Source organism: Passer montanus, unplaced genomic scaffold (assembly GCF_014805655.1).
Source record: "Passer montanus isolate IOZ18808 unplaced genomic scaffold, ASM1480565v1 scaffold20, whole genome shotgun sequence".
NCBI lineage: Eukaryota > Metazoa > Chordata > Aves > Passeriformes > Passeridae > Passer > Passer montanus.
The window spans coordinates 12302000-12325906 of record NW_024366592.1 but is presented as its reverse complement, the minus strand read 5'-3'; the positions used below and the strand labels follow the sequence as shown (position 1 = coordinate 12325906).

Below are 23907 nucleotides of genomic sequence, written 5' to 3'. Positions count from 1 at the left end.
TCCACTGGAATGACTACCTGAGTCTCACACCTGCCAAATCTTCTTGACATGGACTTTCTCCCCAGTCCATCATGGCTGCAGCAGTGATGCCTTGGCAAGAGGGTTTCCCTGTTTAAATAAGTTAATTTCCCTGTTTAAATAAGTTTAGTTTAAATAAGCTATTGTTTTACTTCATCTCCTTGGAGTATTTGGTACAGTGCTTTTTCCTAGACAGCAGCTATCCTTTGCATCTCTGGAGCAAGAGCATTATTTTCCTCCCCTTTGGTAGGTTCGCAACTATTCCTTCCAGTGGCAAGCTAGCTAATGCAAGTTTTGCTTTGCAGAGCAAACAGAGCCCTTATGGAGAGTATATTGGATTCTCTTTGCAGCCCCTATGTTATTCTTGATGTGGAAGGTAGCATCTTCCATTTCTTACAATCATTCCTTCTTGTTTCTAGCACACACAGTTGGGATGGATCACCATCATTCCTGTCAGGTGGGTCTTCTTCACACACACTGGATCATCTCTGGGAGAATTCTTGGGGGCTGCCATTCAGAGGATGCACAACAATTATAACCTATGCTCCCTGCTGACTGTGGTGGAAGGAGAGGTGGTGGTGGGCAGTTCAGCTCTGTGCTGAGACAGAGACCAACATTCAGACTTTTTCATAGGCACTTTCTTTTTCTCAAGGCATCTAGTTTTCCCAGCATCTTTGATGTCTCTGTTTTCCAAGATCTATTTTAGCATTATAATTACATGTAAATAATAATTCTATTTTTTTTTCATCTGGAACTGAATATCTTGAATTTCCATATGCTGAAATAAGTGGTGGAAGACTTTCCTATTTTTACTGTCAGTTCTTTCCTAATTAGTCAGAAGTGGGATATGGACAGGACTGCCAAGCTCTGCTTTCCCAGAATTTGTGTTTTCTAGCATGACTTTGATGCTTGGTACTAAGGTTTCAGGGATGTTTGCTTTGATAACTGATTTTGAATCCTGACTGGCTTACTTTTTTTGCTAGGTTACGTATTTTCACAGGTTTTTTCAGGTCTATGGCTCAGTAACACAGTGCTACTAGCACATTTTGTGCTTCTAAGATATGTGCAATCTGCACATATCCACAGAATGCTGCTGCTCATGTTGCCTACACAGTAGCTATGTATGATAATGCTAAGCAGCCCCAGAAAGTAAGTGTAGCCTTGTTTCACACCAGTGTTCGAAGTGAACCAGCCTCTTACAGGGACTCCCAGATGCAGGCATGCACCCCTCTCTGCAAGGCTGTGATGACAAAGAGCTGAGTGCTGAAGTTCCACAAGGCATTCCTGAGGCCCATGTCAAGCAACCTGAAAAAACAATCAATGAAGGTGGTGATGAGCAAAGCATGCCATTGCACGTGTTCTTTCAGGACGCTCCTTTGCATGAATATCTGGTTTTCTGGGCCTGAGTCCAGAGGCTGCTCTCCTCCAATTATGTATCATCTTGCACAGTATTCCACTGCAAATGACCTCCCCTATAGCATAGGGCAGAGAGACACTTTCCCAGTCTCACATTTTAATATTTTAATAACTCCATGTTTTCTCTCATAAAAATTTGGCATTTTTTCCTAGGTTTTTTTCAACAACTTTTTAAATTTTACTTCTGCAGTGACATAATGGTCTCTTAGCATCTCTTACTACAACTAAAATGTCTATCAATGCATTTTTGCTGCTACCTACTGGACTGCAACTTGCTTTTCTGGTGTCATCATCTTACCAACAGCAATCTCTTTTTAAAGAGATTCACATCATCTCATGTTACAGAATCTCATGTCAAAGTAGGGCAAGCTTTCTGCTGCTGACTTCTTTAAAATGCTTTGCTAATCCATATTATATCTGTTGTATGTATTTCCCTATCTTTGCATTTGATCAGCCCACTTCCTGCTTAAACTACCCACACAGGATTTTTGTAACTTGGTAAACAAGATCTGCAGTTTCCTACCAGGGCAGGAGTTTCAATTTCAAGTTTTAGGTTTTTGATACATCTCTGTTCATCTTTCCTTTGCATCTTTACAAAGGACATTATTTGTCACTGATTTATTCACTCTCACGTTCCTTCCTGTAATTGCACACTTTTCATTGTCTCAGCAATGTGGACAGCCACAGGAGCTGAGCTGGGTAGCACCACAGACCTCCTGGCCCTGGTACAGTGGAAGCCGTAGGAGAGATAAACTCAAGGCAAGGACAAAGTGAAGAAATCATGTCTGGTCACTCTGACCCCTTTGACAAGAGAAGGTGTAACAAGGACATTCCTGGCGCAAAAGAATGTAACAAGGACTTGATCACTGAAAAGATTGTGTTGCTATGGGAAGAGAGCCAAAGGGGTCCTAGTGGAACATTTTGCATGCACATTAGAGAACTATAAATACTGGTGATCAGTGTAATAAGCTGGCTTTGCTTGCATAGCATGGTCCATGTCCCTTCAATCACTGCACAGCACTATAGAATTTTTATTTCTGAGTTTTTGTTTTCTTCATGGTGCACCCTTTTTGGGCTTAACTGGTTTATTCTGCCCGTCCTTCCCAGACTTTTCTGCTTGGCATTACAAAGACCATCACTGATACCATCAGTTATATAAAACATCTGACCCTGGAGGGTGATTGTGTCAGTATCTATTTCTGAGTCTTTTTGCCATCTGGCAACACCCACATGTTTAAGCCAGCAAGGTGCTTAAAATACATCAAACAACAAGTACAGATAAGTCTGTCTCCCACCATATTGGTAGATCTTTCACACAAACTATTTTAACACAAGGCCTAGGTAGGCTATGTGACTCCAAGTCTGCATGACTAAAAAAAGGTTGCTAACCTATAAGTGACAATACAAGCACTTAAACCAAGAAAGATATATTAAAAAAAGCTGAAACAACAACAGAAGTAAATTGTTGAGTTGGCAGCAGTCACTTGTGGACTCATGGAAAAATTAACAACTGAAATAACTCTAAAACTGAGAAAAAAAAAATAGAATACGAATATAACAACTCAGCAAAACTGAGGATCACCCTATTGCAGGGAGCAATGGAGTCTGGCACTTCCCTGTGTGATTGCCATCTGCCTGACCAGCAGAAATCCAGTGGTTACCTGCATCAGAAGTGGTGAGGGTATTAATGCTTAGGCTAATAGCACATTACTCACAGCCATTTATTGTGTGTACAGTCCAACAAATAGCATAATTGCTCCATACTCATAAATTGTGTTTGTGATCCTGCTTTTCAGCCTCCATGCAGAGGAAAAGACATCCATATAAAAGTGAACAAAAATGCTGAGAGGGTTATACTACACCATTGCTCTATTTCTTGATTGCTATATTCATCTTTGTTATGAAAGTGATCCATGAAAACAAATAGGCTGAGTTTTGGTATTTCTTAATTCCTACTATGAAGGCCATTTTGGAAATGCATTATTGTGTTCTTCTTCACAGTTCTCTGTCATATCCAACATTGTGCAACCTCTGTTTTGGCATGTGGGGTGCCATGCATTGCTCAGATCACCTGTTTGGTTGGCACACTTCCTTCTTCTCCATCCTAGTTGCCAGATGACAGTCTGTCTTCCTGGAGTGACTCAGCCTGCATGCTGGCTGACTTACCTGTCACTGCCCCTGTCATCCACACGTGGATATGTGTCAAGGCAGGATGTGGGTGGAGATGGAAGCACAGCCCAATTACAGAATGAAGAATGGAGGTGGGAATGCATGAAATTAATATTGGTAGAGTGGGAACTGTGGCTTTCTTCATAAAATCTTAAACTCTATTTACCTCTTAAGATGACTTCCAGCAGAGCAAAGAATTGGGCTGGTCTTACAATCTAGGCATTTGGTGTTCACAGAAATGTAATAGATTCAGGCAATATTCTGTGTCATCTATTAGCTGAAGCTAGCCACCAAAGCTGGAAAGAAGAAAAAAAAAAAAAAAAGCTAGGAACAAATGTAAATGAAAGTTATTTTTTGAAGTTGAAATAAGCTATTGTTTTATTTCGGCTTAACAAGACTTAAAAAAAAAAAGAAAAATTAAACAGTGGTGGGAGCATCAAGGTTTGAGAGAAAATGCTGAAGGAGATGGAAGAATGAGAAAAACTTACAATTTGGCTTATAGAAGCTCCTTGCTGTCCTGTAGCAAGGTCACCTGTAATTCTACAGACTCATCAAGGAGACAGTTGTCTTCGCTTTGGGGAAGGAAGGAAGGGTGAGTCTGCTGTCCTGTACATTTTTGCTGTGTGAGCAGCCCTCAGTGACTGGCCAACACCTGATAATCTGCCCAGCAACACGACCCCAGCAGCCTGCCAGCACTTGGTGATCTAGTCCAACAGCAGCACTGAAAGCTTTCCTTCTCCATTGGTGAATGGATCAGCACAGATGTGTGACCACACCAGGCTTAATGAAGTCAACAAAATACTTCTGGTGAGCACAGTTTTTTATCAAGCCATGCAAACATGCAGTGCTGCTGTCACCTCAAAGCAAGTTAACTTTAACACACCCTGATGTTTCCTGGAAATCAAGGGAAATGAAGTTCCAATTGAAATTTGGGCATAAGTGTAAATGTCTGCCAAACCACGGCCTGTATACATAACCTGATGCCTGGTTTCTATTTTCTGGTTTACAAATGTTAAAAAAATCCTTCCGTTGTGAGACTACCCAAACTCTCTTGCAACATGAGTAGGACCTTTGTTTCCGCAGACGTAATAGCATATATGGCAAAGAAAATGCATGAGTTGTGAACAGATGACTTCATATAGCTTTCAGGGCTAAAAAAGATGACTTTTCCTTGCTCACAACCTTACCCTTCTCAATCCCCCTCATTAATTGTTGCTGCAAGTGAGCAGCTTCCTAGAGAACAACAAGACTCAAATTACTGTTGAAGCTGAAGGAATGGGGCTCAATTTCTCCAGCCTGAGAATTGTATTGACACCAAGCATCTAACACTGATCTACTGATCAGAAAGCCCACAGGTAGTCCACATAACCTGCTGATTTTGCTACAAAACTGGCTGGAACTGGAGATGAAGCTGGGACAACTAGGAGGATGATGTAGCCACAAGTCATGAACTCAAGGAAACCATGTCCTCATGGTTCCAATACTGCACTACAAATAAATCTGTTAACTACCAGTGGTGTCACCTGATGGGAGTATATCAAACCAATATTTAAGAAAAAAATAATTCAATCACTTACCAAGCCAGTGAATCCTATTGACATCATATGTGGGGGTTTTGAACACATTTTGAAGGAAGTAATTATTGAGAGGTGGCTAAATGGGAGAAGAGATTAAAATGCATTGATGACTTGAAAAAAATAGATCATGCTACAAATAATTTTCTTCAATAAAAATGGAGACAAACACGCTTTTAGGATACTAGAAAAAATAACTTTTGGTTATAAATCAAGCCTTAATGAAAGTGTTAAATGATTCTTATATAATTACATCACATTCAACAATGTGTATGTTCAATACGCACTATGGTGATAGGTAACATCATTTAGGAATGCATAAAATAGATAATCAGCAAAAAATAGATCAGTAAGTAGGGCTGACCATTATCCCTCTTCCTGCCTACACTCTCAAGTCTTTCAAACACATTATTTGACTATGATAAGATTTGTAGTTAGATTTCTTAGCTAAATTGTGATTGAAGTGTGTGATATATACAAAGGTGCCTGTGATGGGACTCCATAAGCCTGTGAAAAATACGGGCCCAGTGAAGCTGAGAAGAGAGAGAACACCTGAGAAATTAGGATACAGCCCCAGGAAATGGGTGAAGGTTATGAAAAGGAAGAGGAGAATGTTCCTTGTAAAGGAACTGGAAAGGGAATTCAAACACGAGAAAAATGGAGTGATGCAGTCTGAGAGGATCCTCTGCAGCAAGGATATCACATCTGATTCAAGTGCTCCAGTGTGTTATCACCACTGCCCTGGTTATTAGCATGGGAGCTCAAAGTGAATTGTCACTAAACCAAACCAAACCTACACTCAGCTGCTGTCTTCTGTATAAGAGGGAGGGGGTGTTACATCCTTTGGTAGGAACAACATGACTTGTGGTTTGCACAGCATACCCCAAATTCAGACAGATGGAGTAAAAACTGAAAACAAAGCCCTTTCAGCCCTGAAGAGATTCAGTGTAGGAACATAAATTTACCCATTTTTCTGAACAGCTGTTCCCAGGCTTCCTCCTCCTCCATCCTTTATGAAATCTCCAAAATGCCAGAAACTGCAACACAGATTCAGTGCATTGTATTCCTTCTTCTGAACAATGCTCTCCCATCTGGTTTCCTGATTTTGTAGGTGATAACTTAATGACTGCCACTGGTATTTCCTGGGATTACACTGTTGGGTTTTTCCACAATGCTTCTATCAACTCATGCCCTTCTTCTGAGAAAAAAAAATTAGATGTAGGTTAAACCAGCCTGATACAAATGAACAATTACCCCCAGCTCTGTGAATTGAATAGGCTGAATGGAGATGTGTTTTCTTCATAAAAGGTATCACTGCAGTAAGAAAAGCCCACTGATCTCTTAGGAAAAATTAATTAGGCAGAAAAGAAATACTGAAAGAACCTGAGCTAAATTGGTGAAAATAGGGAAAAAAGGCACAGCAGTGGCTGGGGAAGTGAGGTAGTTAAGAGAAAAGAAAGTAACAATGAGTTAAACAAAGGGAGAAAGTATATGATGCATTATTTCATACAACATCATTGACAAAGTACGTCAATATCAGCAGATCCCTTGCTGGATCTGTGGCAGCCTTGCAGCTCCATCCTTCCAGCCCATGGTGGGGGAGCTGCAGCCAGCTTTGTTTCACTCATCAGGAGAGGAGCAGCATCGCGGGCCCTTATTAAAGTCCTAGAGTGGTTTAAGCAGCTTAAACTGCTTTATAAGCTTACAGTATCTAAGCCTTCAAAGCTGCTTAAAGCTATTTAAGCCGCTTAAGACACTTTAGTATGTTGGTATGTGCAGTGGGGCTGTACCAACACCCTGGCCTGCAAAGCAAAGAGTCCACCTTCATATTTACAGGTCCCAGCAATGAAATCACCTCGCTGGGGCTGCCCTGAGCACGCTCAGCTCAGCTGAGTTCTCTCCTCTTGGGTCACAGAAGAGCTCAGTTTGGAAGAGACCTTTAAAGGTCAGCTACTCCAATGCCCATTGTCTAATTGTCCCTCCCTGTACTGTGGGATTAAGGCTGCCCTTGACACCTAACATTTTAGTACCAGGGTCTTTGAAATTCTGCAAGTTTTTTTACTGCCATGGATCCACAGGTGGGGTGTCTAATGATATACCTGATGCAAGCCATATGTATTCTGTCAGTATTTATCCATTTGCACATCAAAATTCACGAGTGCCAGTGCTTTTCTTATAAGAGAGGAAGTTCGTGTGCAATATGAAATGCTTATTCTGGTGTCTGAATGTCCACTACAGTTTTAAAAGAACTAAAGGACCAGTTGATATTCACCAGTTGATATAGGTATACCTATAAACACTGAAATGAAATATTTATAAAATTCTGGGAGTCATAACCCTGATCCCATCTTTGAGGATCATATTTTGCTAGATTAAAATAACAATGGTGACTGAAAACACTTCCAGTTTACAGTCATATTTTTGTTAACACTACAGTCCACTTTGATGATCACAGATTTCTCTAGAAGACATTTTTGAGCCAGTTATTTTCACATTAAGTAGTGACTAGAATTTGTCAGAAGTTTTACATGGGTTTGAATTTCTAACAAAGAGCATATTTTCTGAAAAAAACTTAGTTTTAAATACTAAAAAAATGAAATATAAAAATAAATGGCTTTGCTCAGTTTTTCTTTGTATGATTTTAAAGAGATTTATTTTGAGCTAGCACAAAAAATATCATATTTCAGAATGCTATTTTACTTACATAGTAATTCTGGTTGGCATTTTCTTGTGTATATGAGGCCTCTGTGCTCCTCTAGATAAGATATGTATGTGTACATATATATATACACACATACATACATGTGTGATGCACCATGACCATGCAACATTTTGGGTTTTCAATGTTGAAATGCTCAATTATAATTCAAGCCCTTAAAACTTTCCAACCTTTTCAAAACACTTACTTTTTTTCCTCATTCCCATTCTTCCAATTTTCCAAAATAGAAAAATGTCCTAAAACTTTGAATAGAAAGAATTATTAAAACAGAATTTCTCTCAGGTTGAGAAGCCTGCACTTGTTAGTTTTACTGATGTCTATATCTGTGCTGTTTTTTTGCAGACCCACTGGCATGACAACAAGATTTTGTCCTTTTCCATTGGCAAAGATTATTTGATCTGTGTTTATTCTGGATATGTTTATTTAATTCCTCATTTGAGCACTATCATAAATGATTAGGTCATTACTGCCCTGGCAAAATAACCAGTCTAATAATTAACTTGTGCTTGCAGAGCTCTTCAACAGCTCAGAAAAATACAGTAGTTTGCACATAGAAGAATCATAGAAGTACAGATTTGGATAGAATCTCAAGGAGTTATGTAGTTTGTTATTCCTCAATAAAAGCAAACCAAAAATTCCACAACACAAAATCAAGGAAAGATGTTAAAAAAAGTACTAAAGAACAGCCTGTGCAATATTCCATAACAGCAACTGAATATGCTTAGAACCTCACATGGAATTTTCAAATGCTTTCTTAGTGAAAATATGTTATGGATTACCTTGTAATAATTTGTATGCTCTGTCACAGTTCCAGTGATTTCAGCCACCTGCTACAAAACATGCACCTGGGCCATCTCCAGCTTCAAAGAAAGTCCACAACTGTCTTGATAAGTGCAGATGGCAGTCTCTCTGATTTGTATCTAAAATCAATAATGGCAAGTATTTACAATCTTCTTGGGTAATATATTCCAGCAGTAATCTTTTCTTCTAGTTAGAATGGGTTACTGTCTTATTATTGTAGTATAGCTGAAAAAGGTTTCTTTGACATTCTGTGTGTCATTAGTGGGCATCAAACACCATAAAACCTCTTTGTAATAGCCTATTATGTACCCAAAAACTGTTGAACACCATATAACCTTTATTTATTTTTTTTTTAAGATTAAAACAAAACTAGAACTTGCAACCTTGCTTTATGTATCCAATGTTCCAATTTCATCCTTGTTGATCTCTGGATTGCCTCCAGCTGATCTACACATTTCTGAAATTATGGTGCCTCAGAGTAAAACAGTATTTTAGCTGAGGCCTCACAAGTGCCCAGAAGACCATGTTAATTATCTCGTCTTATGTACACTGTCATGAGTAGACAATTCAAGAAAATCTAGAATTACATTTATCTCTTTTCCTCAACAGCATCACTCTGTTGGCTCATTCATGGCCCTTATTAATCACTAGATCTTTATCTGCAGTGGCATTTTGTGGTTATGCTTTTGATTTCATCCTCCCAAATGTAGCCCTCTGCGATCGCCTTTGTTCAAATTTTTCATGTTGGATTTCACAACCTACCAGGATATTTTTGAATTCTAATTCTGTCCTTGAGCATATTCTCCAAATCTTTACATATTGTCACCTACCAAGCTTATAGGTATATAATTATTTCTAATTCTGTCATCTAAATCTTCATTGAAATGTTAACAGAACCCTATCCATTAGGAACTGAGCAAGACATCCCCACGTGCAGCTACCAACCACCATGTATTAGGCTTACTTTTGACAGTGGACTGAATTAGGAATGATTTCAAATGGAACAGTTTTCCCCAGTTCATTTATGAGCATGAAGGATGATATCAAAAGCCTTCCTCAGGTCAAGATACATCTTGGGTCTTACATACAGACATTTGAACTGCTTTTCCTTATCTTTTGGACCAGTTACCTTATTCAAGAAGAAACTTAAATTAGTTTGACAAATTCATGTTGGATGCTTCTTATCACCTTCTCATGGCGTGTATGAATTTACTTCTCAATAATTTGTCTCATTATCTTTCTCAGTAGTGACATTAGGCAGAGTCCTCTGTAATTTCCTAGGCTCTTCCTTTCCCATTTTTAAAAGCAGGAAAGGTTATAACCCTGCAATCAGCCAACAACTTCTTAATTGTGTCAAAATCTAAGCCTGCCGTGAACACCAAATTTAAGAATAAAAAAGTCACCAAATTTTTCTTTTCCTTTTTTTAAAACCCAGGTGCCATGATGGGAAGAATTAAGGAAGAGCAAGGCTTTAAACCAAGTTTGGTTTAAAAGAATGTGCAAAATGGATATTGTAATGCCAGATTTCTGCTAATTACCAAAAATTTTAAGTGTGATGCTGACTGCATTTCCATCTTAGGGTACAAAATTGCTGTAGGCCCTGGTGACTTACCCAGTCCTTCAGGAACTTTCAGAGATAAGTCAAGAGCCCAGTAGGTATTAAGTGAATTTCAGCAAGCACTAGAGACTTGTGTACATCTCACTTATTCCAACATTCTTTTACTTGTTTTTTTCCCTACTCTGGCATATGTCATTATGTTTTAAAAAAATAGCATTGTTAAGTACTTATCATTGATGCTTATGTGCATGTGAAGAAAGTAGCAAAATTAATAAAACCTTTCCCTCAACTCTGGCTGTCTATTATTTGTGCCTCTGCCCTTCTCTTCCTCTAACTTCTTGGTATTTATACAACCCATTTTATGCTCCAGGAAAGTTGTAACTCATTTTCGACTCATTCTTTCTACTTTTATCCCTAGATGTTTATGCCAGTGCTTTGTTACCCATCTCACTTATATGCTTTGAGATTAAGAATAACAGACCACCACTTTGTCATCAAGCAGGATTGTCTCTATAAAACTCGCTTGTGTATTTATATGTTTCTTCTGTGTACAAGTTTTAGGATCAATTAGACAGCCAGCTAGTAAGAGAGAGAAAGTAACTACAAAACCAAGAAAAGTAGAGCTGGTGTTTCTAGCTCTTATCATTCATCCCACACAAATGCACAGCCCAGTTTTCTGGGCTCTACATCAAAGCACGGGTATTTATGGCTAGACTTACCCTTTGGTATGTGCTTTCCCATGGGAGAAGAGCTGCTAATCAAGGTCAGGATTGCCCAAGCAGGCCAATGCTTCCACAATATGCCCTTGATTTCACTCTTTGTAGGATTGCCTTTTTGATATTCAAGTCACTGGAGGATTCCTTATGCAGATAATGCTGGCCTATTACTACTTATCTGTCTTTCACGTCAGGATGGTTTGCTGGTGCACCTACAGCATGGTTTCACTTACAGGTTTATTTTCTTTAGAATTCCTTCACATGGGACAGTTCCTAGCAGCACCCTGATTTGCTGTGATGGACAGTGGTCAGGTTTTTTATTAGCTTCATCTAAAACCAACACCAAACCAGTGTGTTTCACCTAACAGTTTTCACATAAGAAAAATAATCGGTTTAAAATAGATAATATGCGGCTCTAAGCAACCTAATTATATCCCATTTTTAAAAATTACTTTGCCAATGAAAAAAGGCATGTCAGGGCTTCAGCATGATGATTTATGGCTCTGTCATAATGACAGATGTTCTTCATGCATCTCTAACATTGTAATCTGGGATCAATGTGCTTTTTTTTTTCATGTTTGCTGGTAAAAAGAAATACACTATATAAATACATCATTATTTGTCTTCAAGGCCTTGTTCTGCATTAGCTTGGGAAACTGGTTTGGTTTTGAAATGAGTTCTATAGTAAAGCCACTGTAATAGTGTACCACAAAAGCAGCACTGCAGTTGGACACTTACCCTTGCTGGACACTTACCAGGCTGATATGCTGAAATGCAGGGAGGATCTGGCATGCTGCTGTGCTCCTCTGAGCCTCGGCAGACTTCAGCCAGGGTATATAGCTTCTCAGTTCACCCTGCAGACTGAGATTCCTGATCTCAAGCGCTCCTTGTCAGCATCCAGGATTTATTCCCTATATTCCTTGGCTGCTGAGAGGCAGGATCTGAGCCTAGTGGGAGAGGGAATCAGTGAAGCATGAATGGAGAAAGGCATTAACTCACAGAGGAAGAGAAGTGAGAAATTGTACCAAAAAGGAGCTTCTTTCTGCCACTCCCCACCTCACACACTGCAGTTTGATAATCCTCCATCTCTAGCCCTTTCTTAGGTAGAATTGTTCTTGGATCCCATGTTTCTGCTTAGAGAACTGCTGAGAGAAGCTGAAGGGCCACAACTTTAATTCAATAAAGCAGTGGAGTGACAGAGACACAGGAATATCTGTACACACATTTTTGTAAGTTTTGATGTTGCAGTGAAATTACAGCAAAGTTCTCTACCAGTCCATCTTAGGGATTGCACTTCTCACAGCATGGCCACACTGGTCAGTGCTTGTGGGATAAATATAACTGATGTTCAGAGCTTCTGCAAACCATATATCATCTTGCTGCAACAGCTTCTACAGGTTTCTTATTGTGAGGGTATTTCTCTGCAGTCCAGATCTCTGGTACAGTTGCATTTATTGATTAGTCTTGCTCAGCTCCAGGTTCTCAGAAAAAAAGTGCAGAAAATCATCTTCCACAAAATGCAGAAGTTACAGGAAAACTCCTTTTGCCAGATATGATTTTATAGCCTATCTTCACTAGGAAAAAATGTGTGATCAGCTATAAAAAACAGCATTAAAAACATAGTGAAATACTGCATCAAAGAATATTCGTTAACAGTGAACTTACTTGGCTGGTGCCATTTTTTATGAGCTTTTTGATAAGATAGGCTTGGGGAAGAATTAAATACAGAGAATGGTTCTGCACTGAGGAGAAAAGGGTGTTAACTCATCTTTCAGATCTCTACTTTTCACAAATGAGATAACAAACAGGTGCTATCATCAAAACAGGCAAACAGGCAAGAGAAACCCTGCATTTAAGACTGCCTTCATCATTATTACCAACAGAGGATGACAATGCTACATTCTGGGGTTTCCTGAAAGCTGCATCACATATTAAACTAACCCATGCCTGCCCTGCTAGCTTTACTACATGAGTAGTAGTAGGATGTATGGTAAGTAAAAGGAGATCTACTCTAGAAGATACCTAAAGCCTTCATGAAGATGAAATTTCATTAACAAAGGGTGTTGTTTGGACAGGGTCCCAACAGAAACAAAATGAACTGTGTGTGCTAAGGCATGCTGAGATTCAGGCTAGTCTGGGACCTAGAGAGGCACAAGAGTGGATCTCCACTGCTGCTGAAAACCCCTGACCCTGATCTCAACCAGCTCCCCAGCTCCCAGATCACAGCTGGTGCACGGGACACAGGTACAGACCAAGGGCAGGAAGTCTCTTTCCAGCTGTATCTGCTCATCTGGCCATGGTTGGAGATACCCAACCACAAGCCAAACTTAGCAATACAAATACATGAAAGAAAATTGCTCACATGAAAGCCAAAAAAGGGCTTATTTTCAAGGTGGTATGGCCTATCCATGTCAGTTCTGCTGAGCTTCAGATACTGCAAGTTTGAGGACTCAGACTATTCTTCAGGGTTTAGGAAATCAACAAAAGTTAATCTTTAGACAAAGGACATGCAAATAATTCACCATTATGGTGCAAATACAGAAATCAAGTTTCACACGTGGTTACTATTTCCTAACTTCCTCAGGGCTACAGATCTTTCAATTCATTTGGTCTTAAAAAAAAGAAGTATATGACATTGCTCAAAGATTTACACTTACAAATCAATGCATTTTTCAGCTACTACACAAACTTATTTGGGGTTGAAATATTTACAACATGGCAGAAAAACAAAGTATGAATGCAATTCTTTGTATGATTGCAAAGCTGTCCTGTTAACAAAATGTTCTTTTTTGTTTTCTTCATTTTGCAAGAAGCCAGAAACAATAAACAGTAATCATATTATTTCTTTTGAATCATATGCCTTTCAATAAAACCCTCAAGGAAAAAAAACTATTGGTCATGGTCATGAAGAGACATATTCATGAACTTATAAGGCACAGTCATTCTGTTAACTTTAGTAATTTACTTCATAGCAATAGGGTAGTTTTGAAGCAAATACCCAGACTGTACCCATAAAACCACATATTAACTGGTTTCTCAAAATTATGTTGGTGCGCACAAAGCAGATTCCTGTTGCATGAAACCAGAACTCTACAGCATTCCAACTCAATGGAGTAATTGGTCCTAAATTCTCATGTGGACTTCCCATGACAAAAAGCTCCAGTATGTAGTTAAGGTACAGACATTCCCCAAAGCTCTCAGACCCTGAAGAGTGGCCACAAAACCTGAAGGAAGCTGCACAGTCAGGTACTGCATATATCTTCCTCTTCACTACCAACTGCCCTTCCTCAATCAGTTTAGCAGTGATTATCTATCCCTCCTGCTTTGTCCTCAGTTAACCGAATTTCAAAACTAAAACCTTTATTTTATCATTTTCCCTGCCTTTTGCTGCTGAACCCATCTTTTTTGTGTTATCTTTCTTGTCCCCACACTTCAATCTCTGCTACCGCACTGGAAGCACCCTCTTACACCTGGTAATTGCAGACTGCAGCCCAAAGAAATTACATTTCCAAAAAATGTGTACCGTGATAGAAAGAGGAGTTTTTCAAGGGGCATGATAACCCAGTGGCACTCAGAGGTGGAGCAAAGCCTTATGTGTGTAGTTGTAGCTGCAGCAGGCTGGAAGTACAAGAATAAGATAAGAATCTTATCAAGGCTTCTCTCTCAGATGTCTTGGAGATCAAAGCCTTGAAGAGTTCAGATGTCACCCGTAGCACTACCGAGGACAAAATCTCCATACCCTCTTGACCTGTAGTGTACCTGCTCACCTCAAAGGAACTAGTGACCAAGGATTAATGGTCAGACGCTGCAAGACTAAAGGATGGCAGGCATTTGGACATGGCTCTGAGTTCTGAAATCTCATCTGAGGATGGTCAAAGTATGGCACCAACTTACAGAAGAGGGCACTGATGATGCTCTTTGGCATCCAAAAGTCCTTCACCCACCTCAGGTTATCCTGTCTACCTGTCACAATCAGCATAGTCCCAATTGTTACATTTATTTTAAAATTTGTATCCTATATTCAGAAAACACTGCAGCATTTGAGTCTCAACAAATATTACGGAAGGACAGTGGCATTTTTATGGTCTTCCAGATGAACATTATTGAACAGCTCAAACATGATCTTCACAAGGCATTGCAAACACTCCTAGAAAAAACACTGTCACTACAATACTTGGTCAGACCAGTGACTGGTCTGGTCCAATAGGTAGTCTCAGAGGAGAATAATGCCAAATATCCATGAGTAAGTCTCGTGACTCAACTGTTAATTCAATAATTGGGGGTGGCTGAATATACATTATTGGAATTTTGTCAGGCAGTGATAATGACCTAGTATTTCTCCATGAAGTTGTTAGCTCTGATGCAATTAAAAATGTTAACCACGTGTGCATTCCTTTTTAATTACATGTTTAACCCAACAGCTTACTGAAACAACAAAAACTGAGAAATAGCTTACATTTTTAAAAAATATTTTGAACTCTAAGGATGCTAATCTAGGAAGATTACTCACCATCTTCCTTAATCATTTCCATGTTTGCTTGCTTTCTGGAGAAGTGTACATTAACACTCACTAGAAATGCTACAGCCTACTTCAGTCCTGCTCTAAGAGAATCCTCCAGTGAGACTTTGCTACAAATGCAAAAAATTCAGACAGAAGTTGTGTGACTGTAAGGTAATGTTGTGATTCTTTTCACCAGCCTGGATTGATGAGAAGTCAGGCGCCTTTTATTGTCAATTAATCCTAAATATGGGATATAGGAAAAAGACTTGTAGTTTTTAAAATATTAAATGGAGTTAATATTTTTTCTCATCTTCATAATTTTTGATTGTGAAGAGAGGCTCATTGCATACTAGTAGATATGCAAACACTTTGAGATAATTAGTTTAATTTTCCAGACTGACTTCCTTTTGAGGTGTCTTCATTAACCCATCAGCCACAGCCAGCCTCTGCACATCCTGTGCCCCTCATCAAAATGTGTTTTCCTCAGCCTGCAGCCCAGCACCTACAGCTCATTCTCTTGGGGTATTATGCATCTCCTCAGCAGCCTCTTTGTATGCACAGCTCATATCTACACCAAGCCGCTCCCTCTGTATCCTTTTCTTTCTCATCCTTTGTTGAAGCCTGCATTTATTTTCAAAGACTCCTCTACTCAGCCTTTTATGTGCAGTGCTTTAAATCCTTTTATTCCCCTGAGCATTCCCAGCTATCCATTCTTTCCCAGAGAGGGAGGTGGATCTTCCTTGAAGTCATTATTCAGGGAAAGAAGACTAGGCCCCATTATTTGATTGATTTCACAAGTCATTTAAATGAATGGTATGTAGGCACAACTAGCAAATGCTTGTTAAAATGGTTAATTTGATCATTTCTTTTCTGTGATAGTGGGAGAACAAAAAAATTACAAAATGAGTAGCTGAGCAAAATGGCAAGAATTATGTTTTGTCCTTTGAAATAATATTAAATGACAACATAAATCCTGTAGAAATACTTATGGGATATTGCTGTATCTACCGAGAGTTCATTATGTCTTATATTATTAGAATGAAAGACAAAGAAATGAGTGAATATATTATGATGTTAAAGCTGCACCAATTTTTATTTAAGCAATCACATTACAGGCAGTGCAGTGTGCCAGAAAAATGACTGGTTCAGTGACAAAAATCCTTTTCTATTACAAAGCCCCTTTTAGGATAATTAGCAACAGGACAGAAAATAAGATACAAAATATCTTTAAATGTAGGAAAAATGGGAAATTATTCTGATGATCTAAATTTGCCTTAAGCACTTGCTTGCATGATAAAATCACTATAATGATATACCTAACTTAGTGGTCTTCACACAGAAAAGGTTGAACACTTAAGTAGAGTAATAAGACCAGAAAGACAAAGCTCTTGAAAAAAGATCTTGCCATGATCTTTCTCACTTATGTACTGTTTCAGTCAATACCAGAAATTTTGTAATTACTGAGAGGAAAAACTAAGTTTTTTTCCCTTGAAAATAAAACTGTCTACCGTCAACTTATTGAAAACATAAACAACTTCCTGATTATAGCTGAAAGATCTTAGGTAAAGGCTACATTGGCTTCAACTGATCAGGTTAAGTTTCTGTTCCCAAGTATTGGGGTATGATTTCCAATGGCTTTATCGGGGGTTGTGCCTGTAATCTGTGAATGGAGAGAAAAATATGGACATGGAAACAGAGACTCCAGAGTGATGTGTGACAGTGTCTGCAACCAAGCCTGTGACAATTGCTGACAGTATGGTTGGAACCCACATCACTAAATTTTGCCAGGTGAGTACACTGATGACAGACATCCTGTGTTTGAAGACCTCATTCAGGCATAAATGTGTTCCTTAATAGCAGAGCCTTAGTCAATGCTGGAGTTTCCTATGGGCTCAGCATTTGTTAACCTCCAGCCCTGGACACTAGCTTGCCTCTCTTTGCTCAAATAGAGCAAAGGAGCTGCAGTAACTCACCACTCCTGCCTGGCCAAGGGCTTGTCCCCAGCACATCCCCAGATACATTATAGTCAGCACTTTGCTGGCTATTTTTTTTGCTATTTTTATTTATTTTTTGCTATTATTGCCAAACCCTTTGCATCACCTTTGGCAGCTCCAGTCCTAGGGGTGCCACAGGGGTGCCATCTGTGCAGAAATCCCCAGAGGCCAAAGGCCTCTAGAAGCCGTGGGAAAAGGCACAAAATTGCTTTAAGGACTACATTAAAATGTTTTTGAAGGCTTATTGCAGTTGGCCATTGGACTAAATTGCCATAAGGCAATTAGTAGCACAGGCATGATTCCCATGAGAGACTGTTTCTCCTTGGTGGTTAGTCCTTCAATTGTGTATTCTCTCTGGCAATAACTTTCCTATACTCAACAAGAACAGAGTCATACTTCATGCATCTCTTTCTAGCAGTGGTTGGGAGGCACCCTGAAGCTGATTGTCATTATTAAGCTTGCCTATGCTGGCAAGCAGTTTGCTAACACTTCCCAGACCAGACAGTAATGACCCTTTGTTCCATGTTATGCCTATCAGACCTGTGGCAGTGGGTCCATCTTGATCAGAAATGTGCTCATTTCTTGATTGACATTCCTTAGATCTTTCTGAAGTCAGCTGGGAACGTGTCTGAAATGAAAGGTCACTCTTACTGAGGTCTATGCAAAGCAGTGATTGCAACAAAGCAAGTATCCTTTAGGATGTAGAGTGCCTTCCATAGTCCAGTCTCTCATATGCATGCAAAGATATGTTTGCATAACTTTTATTATTTATGCTCTAGACTTCATCAGTTTTCCATATTGAAATTTGATGATTTCACATTCACTCTGTGGCAGTATATACTGATCATTCTGAAAATATTAATAATTTTTCTACACTTCTTATTCTATACAGCCATTGTTCCATCATTTCTGTCTTCCCAGTGGATGAAAACTTACCCACTGGTGTCATTCTAAGATGATAGTTTGCTACCAGGGCCTCACTAGCAGAATAAAGCATATGTTTAAATAATTAATTTAATAAAGATATAGGAACTCAGTGGCAGGAAATAGCATTATAAACTTCAGAACACCAGGAGCATAATTAGTACTGTGGCATAATGATGAAAGAAGGCAATAAAATAGTTTTACTTCACTCTGTAATTCTTAAAGCACTGAAAATTAGCTTGTCAGCAGGGAAGGGTTGGTTTCTTTTCTTTCAATTTCATCTGCATGCTGTCTTAATGTTATTTCATTTTTAAAAGAACACAGAACACAGTGAATACTATACAAACAAATTTTGAAGTCACACAGTACATGAAACAATGTATTTTTTAGGCTGAGAATCTCACATTTAGGAAAGTTTTTAGTGTCTGGACAATCACTGGTTCTGTGGTCCCAGGAAAAATTGCAGGATGTGACCATTTGATCTGTCATCTCTGCCAGCCATGGAGGCTGAGAAGGGTGGAGATAACAGCATCTCTGTACCAGCCTTATCCAAAGAATGGAGAGATCACATTGGAGGCAATTTGACAAATTCAGAGAGACGAGAAGAACCAACATGCCTGATATTTTCAATTTAGTGGCAAATAAAATAACCCAGTATATCTTATAAAGTAATGGTGGATAAATTATGTGAAGGAGCAGAACACTAGAACAATCGGAGTAAAAATGTATTAGAAACAAATTATCAAAGGATGCCAAGTGCCATCTCCACTTTCTGCGGATGCCAATGTCAAAACATCCCCTGCACTACTTATTATTTCTACCCTGTATCAGAAAGCCATATATTTATGTGCTGGTCAGAGAGATCATTGTGCCACAGGGGTGGAAAGATGACTGGAGACCCCTGGAACAGAAGGCTGGGGATACAATTGGAGGAAACAGTGGAGGCATATTCACATCCTAACAGAGGTGATAACAGTACAGAAGTTAAAGGGTACAATACAGTGGCTGCTCCCTGGATGGAATGGGGCTGGCATGCTCAGAGACCTACTCCACAGTGATTCCCCAAACACACAATCTGCAACTGTGAGCACCTGCTGAGGGAGAAGGAATGGAGGGTGGAGCAGTGTGGAGAAACTGCAGCCACACACTGTTGAAATCTTTGCAGGGAGGGGAACTCTATGGTGAAATCAGTCTCCTTGGATGAACTTGGTTCACGATATAATTGTAATATTAACACACACCTCCATCCCAAAGGTACAACCACTCCTCACTGGGCATGTGCTCTATTTTTTTTAAACTGTGTCTTTAAAAGCAAAGCAAGAGAATTTTACACCAATAAGTAACAAAGGTATGTATGACTAGAGTCACTCAAGTTCCACCTAAACGTAAAGAAATTATATAACCTGAGCATGGGGAAAAGTTAGTTATCAGTACTGAACTTGATTCATATCCATTTTACTGTTGGATATTTATTTCCTGTTGACTGTATTTATAATACAACTACAATACCAAACTGAAACATATTGGATGATATCCAATTCTGGATGCAATCTGATTCTCTGCTTTTAATTTACCTTTATCTTCAACAGGGGGCTGAGATTCAGATTTCTTTAGAAAGAGAACAGTCTGAGCTTCCATACATAGTCAGTTTGCTGCTTTTTCACTAAAACCAAATTTAGACTGAACTAAACACTTCTCTGAACTGATTTATCTAACATGAAAAACTCCACTAAATCACTGATCTCATTTTATATTAACAAATGTAGGCAGATGTATTGACATCTTATAGATTCATGTCTCTGTGGTATAAAAACACAGAGGAAAAAAGGCAAGACCTGACAGAGCTCTAAGTTTAATGGAGACAAGCTTAGTCAAGAAATGGGTCTGAGTTCTCTTATGTGAAAGAGGGACAGGAATTATAGGCCTAGAAGACAGGATTTGGTGATAGGATTTAAGGCAACTCAGAAAGCCATTTAGTCTGTTCCAGATGGCAAAGGCAGCATGGGAGAAGGAGCTCAGTGCCAACAGTGGCAAAACAAGCAGGGGAAACACAATATTAAAAAAAAAAATTACTGAATTCTGTAAAAAGTCTCTATTCAAAAAGTGTAAAAGTTGCAAAGTTGAGTTCCTGAGGATAGGAAATGCCTGATTGAACATTTCCCAAACAAATTAAATTTGTAAATCTTATATGCACTGTAAAATCTTTAATTACAGGATAACATGTACCTTTTCACATAGCACCTTTAGCCTTTCTGTGCACATGGATGGCATACCAGTAATGAGCAGTGATTCATTAGCCTGTCTTGCCCTCACATTGCTAAGTGCGTGGCCTCATGCCTCATTTACTATATCCTATTCAAACAGTGGCCTGAATACACAATTAGTAACATTCTCATAGGATCACCCATGCAATTTTTTGCTATACTACTTATTGCTTCACAAACATTAAGTAATATCTCTAACTTCCTTGTTGGATCAGGAAATTTTTCTTATTTTTATGTTTTAGAATAGTGTGAGATGATGAAAGCCTGTTTTTGTTTTTGTTTTTTTTTTTGGTTTTTTTTGTTTTTTTTTTTGGTTTTTTTTGTTTTTTTCTGGAAAGCCCACATTTGTCTGTGGTGAATTCCTATGTGGGTCTCATCTAGTAGAAATGACCCTTTACCATTTAGTTTTTTCATCCCTATGTGAAGCTGGAACCCCTTCCTCTTCAGGAATACCATGTCATTTGGCATGACAGTGAATCTCTACCTTTGATTGTTTGGGGGCAAGTCTATCCCACTGGGCCATCTGCAGCCTGAGCTCTGACCAGGCATTCCCTTGGGCAGCGGGGTGAGAAAGTGAGCAACCACCTTTCCAAACTGTGGAAAATGCCTATTATATGATTGGCTCTTCACAAATATAAAAATGAATACTATATGTGTTACGTTAGAAAGTTATGCTGTATTAATCTCTTTTAAGTAGTGTGGTAAATATAGCTTTTAGGCTATAGCATAATATTAAAATAACAACTGTGTGATGTAAGATACTTTTTGTAACTAGCTCAAGGAATGGATAAGATAATCAAGATAATTCTTCGCACAGAGATAACAACAACAAGACACCAAGCTCCCAAGAGAAGAATTACTGCCTCCTTTTTGGAATAGCCCAGACTTCGTGGGGATCAAGGCGATTGATTTACAAGATGAAGGGGGGAAGCTAACAATAAAAAGAAAAATCCCTAGTGTGAAAGGAATGTTTGCACCATGTATGAGATATATGAATATGCAACAGGCTATTGCTTTTAAGGGTTAATCCTTTGTTAGCAAAATGTGTTTCTATGGCAGAGTGCCAGACACCCAGACATCCGTAATCCTTTGCTTTTTATTGTCCTTTATTGTCCTAACTCTGATTGTCCAAATTCTTATTGCTCTAATTGTTATTACTATTTTTATAACTATTTTATTACTATTAAACTTTTAAAATTTTAAATCAGCTGATTGGTGTTTCTCACATAAACCTACTGTTTGAGTAGAGAAGACAAGTGTGCAACCAGAGTCAGAACACAGGTATATTGAGCTTCTTTTATCATGATCCTGCACATTCACATGAGCCACCTTTACTTTTTGAAGTTCATATTTCATTGCTCCCTGTGAAGCTGAAACAAGCCAGAGTTGCTGCCATAATCAGCAGGAAATTTTTCCAATAGAAAATATCATCAAGCACATTTCTCAATCCTCTGCCATCCCAGACCCATCAGATCCCAAGTTTTGTAGAAGAGCTGCAAACAACTCTGTGATGTGCTTTAGTAGAAATATAAGCCTTGGTATGGTTAGAGCAATAGAAACCTGCAGATGTGGGAGAACAGGAAGAAGTGGAAGAAAAAGAGATGAAAGAAAAGCATGTGTTAATGGCATCTAAATTAGTAGATCATAAAGTCTCCCTCACAACTATCTGCAGTTTCTATTTATAGAAACATCCAGATTGAGAAAAACAAAGGACAACCTAAATACAACAGCCTACACCCAGGAAGAGACAAAAGAACAATGAGTTAATCAGCAGTTTTACCTAAGGACTCACAGAGGTGGGACAAAAGGAGAGACAAATGATTCACAGTCCCTGGCAACTTTTAAAAGGTGTAAAAGACACATTCAGAAGCCAACCACATGGCTGCCATTAAGAAGAACAACCCAGAAGACACCATGAGAACTAAATAGCTGGCTTCCCTAATTCATTGTGGCCTCAAATATTTTTGGACACACCACGTGCAGACACACCTTCAAGCTTCCCAATAGGAAAGAATGAGTAAAACTAGGAGAAGAATGCTTGTGTCTGAGTGATACCTAGTTTGCACAAAATAAAATTACTTTTCCTTCTTATGCTGCCTCTTGTTGAGGGTTGCTCCATTACTTAAGATTTGCATAACAGTTCTAGATGCTGGATGCCTCTCCATGGCTCCCCTCCCACCAAGTGAAGCCTCAATGTGCAAATCAGCTGCACTGGCTAAGCAGCAGCACATGCTCACAAGTGTGATTTCCTTGGAGAAATAGTGTTTGATTTGAGCCCCAGGTTGGGTCATGGAGAAGAACCGGCACACGCTGAAGGGTTTTGGGTGGGCATGGGCATATGTCTCTGGCTCTTGTGCAGGGACACAGCTGCAAGCCATCATCTGAGCATTGCTCAAGGAATGCTACACAGATTTTGAAATATGATCTCACCTATCCAGCATCACTCCCTGGCCCTTTATTTGATCCTCTGTAATCACTGATAAGCTGTATCAATTGCCTCTACTTCTGCAGAAAGATGACATTCATCTCCACTCCCATCATCAATTCACTGAGGCACCAGCTAAACTTCATAGGTTGGGGAGGGGATTCTAAATACCAAAGTCTCCAGAGTCTTTACTATTACTACAAAGGCGCTCCAGACGAAGGGGAGAGAATGATGCATCTGACTCTGTCTTGTCAGAAGGCTAATTACTTTATTATACTATATTACATACATCTAGACTGAATCTGCCATGCATTCACTCTGCACAGCACTGCCCTCAGTTCTATGACTTTGCTGTGACTTTCCCATGACAGTCCGACACACACACACACTACTGGCCCTAATAGGCCAAGGAGTCAAAACATCCTCACTCTGGCTAAATAATCTCCATATTGCATTCTACTTTGGCACAACACAGGCACAGCAAGTGATAAGAATTGTGTTTTCCCTTTCTCTGAGGTTCAGAGAATGTGAAAACTAGAGATATTCTTGGGAAGAATTGTGCCTTGCTTTTCTCTATGAAGAGAAATGTGGCAACGCTTATGAAAAGAATGGGCAGGAGATCTTTCTCCTTTTTAATGACTTTCTTAAAAAGAATCAGCTCAGGTGGGGAGAAATCGACGGGTCACACCCATGCTGCCAGTGCTCCCAGGAGTGGCACGGAGGAGGAGGATGATGCAGCTTTGTCCGCTGGTCTGTAGGCAGAGCTGGGGATTCTGTCCTCACGAGAGATTAGGAGATTCCACCTTTTTGGGCCAACATCCCGGGTCC

General features: G+C 39.3%; 1 long non-coding RNA gene across 1 annotated transcript; it reads right to left on the bottom strand.

The window, feature by feature from the left end:
• Window positions 1-3767: 3767 nt before the first annotated feature.
• Window positions 3768-11913, bottom strand: LOC120501618. The gene is made up of 5 exons (XR_005627357.1): window positions 11727-11913; window positions 8676-8816; window positions 6143-6375; window positions 5181-5256; window positions 3768-3899 (listed from the first exon to the last, which is right to left on the bottom strand). It is a non-coding gene; the product is annotated as an uncharacterized LOC120501618 (long non-coding RNA).
• Between the last annotated feature and the right edge of the window lie 11994 nt (window positions 11914-23907).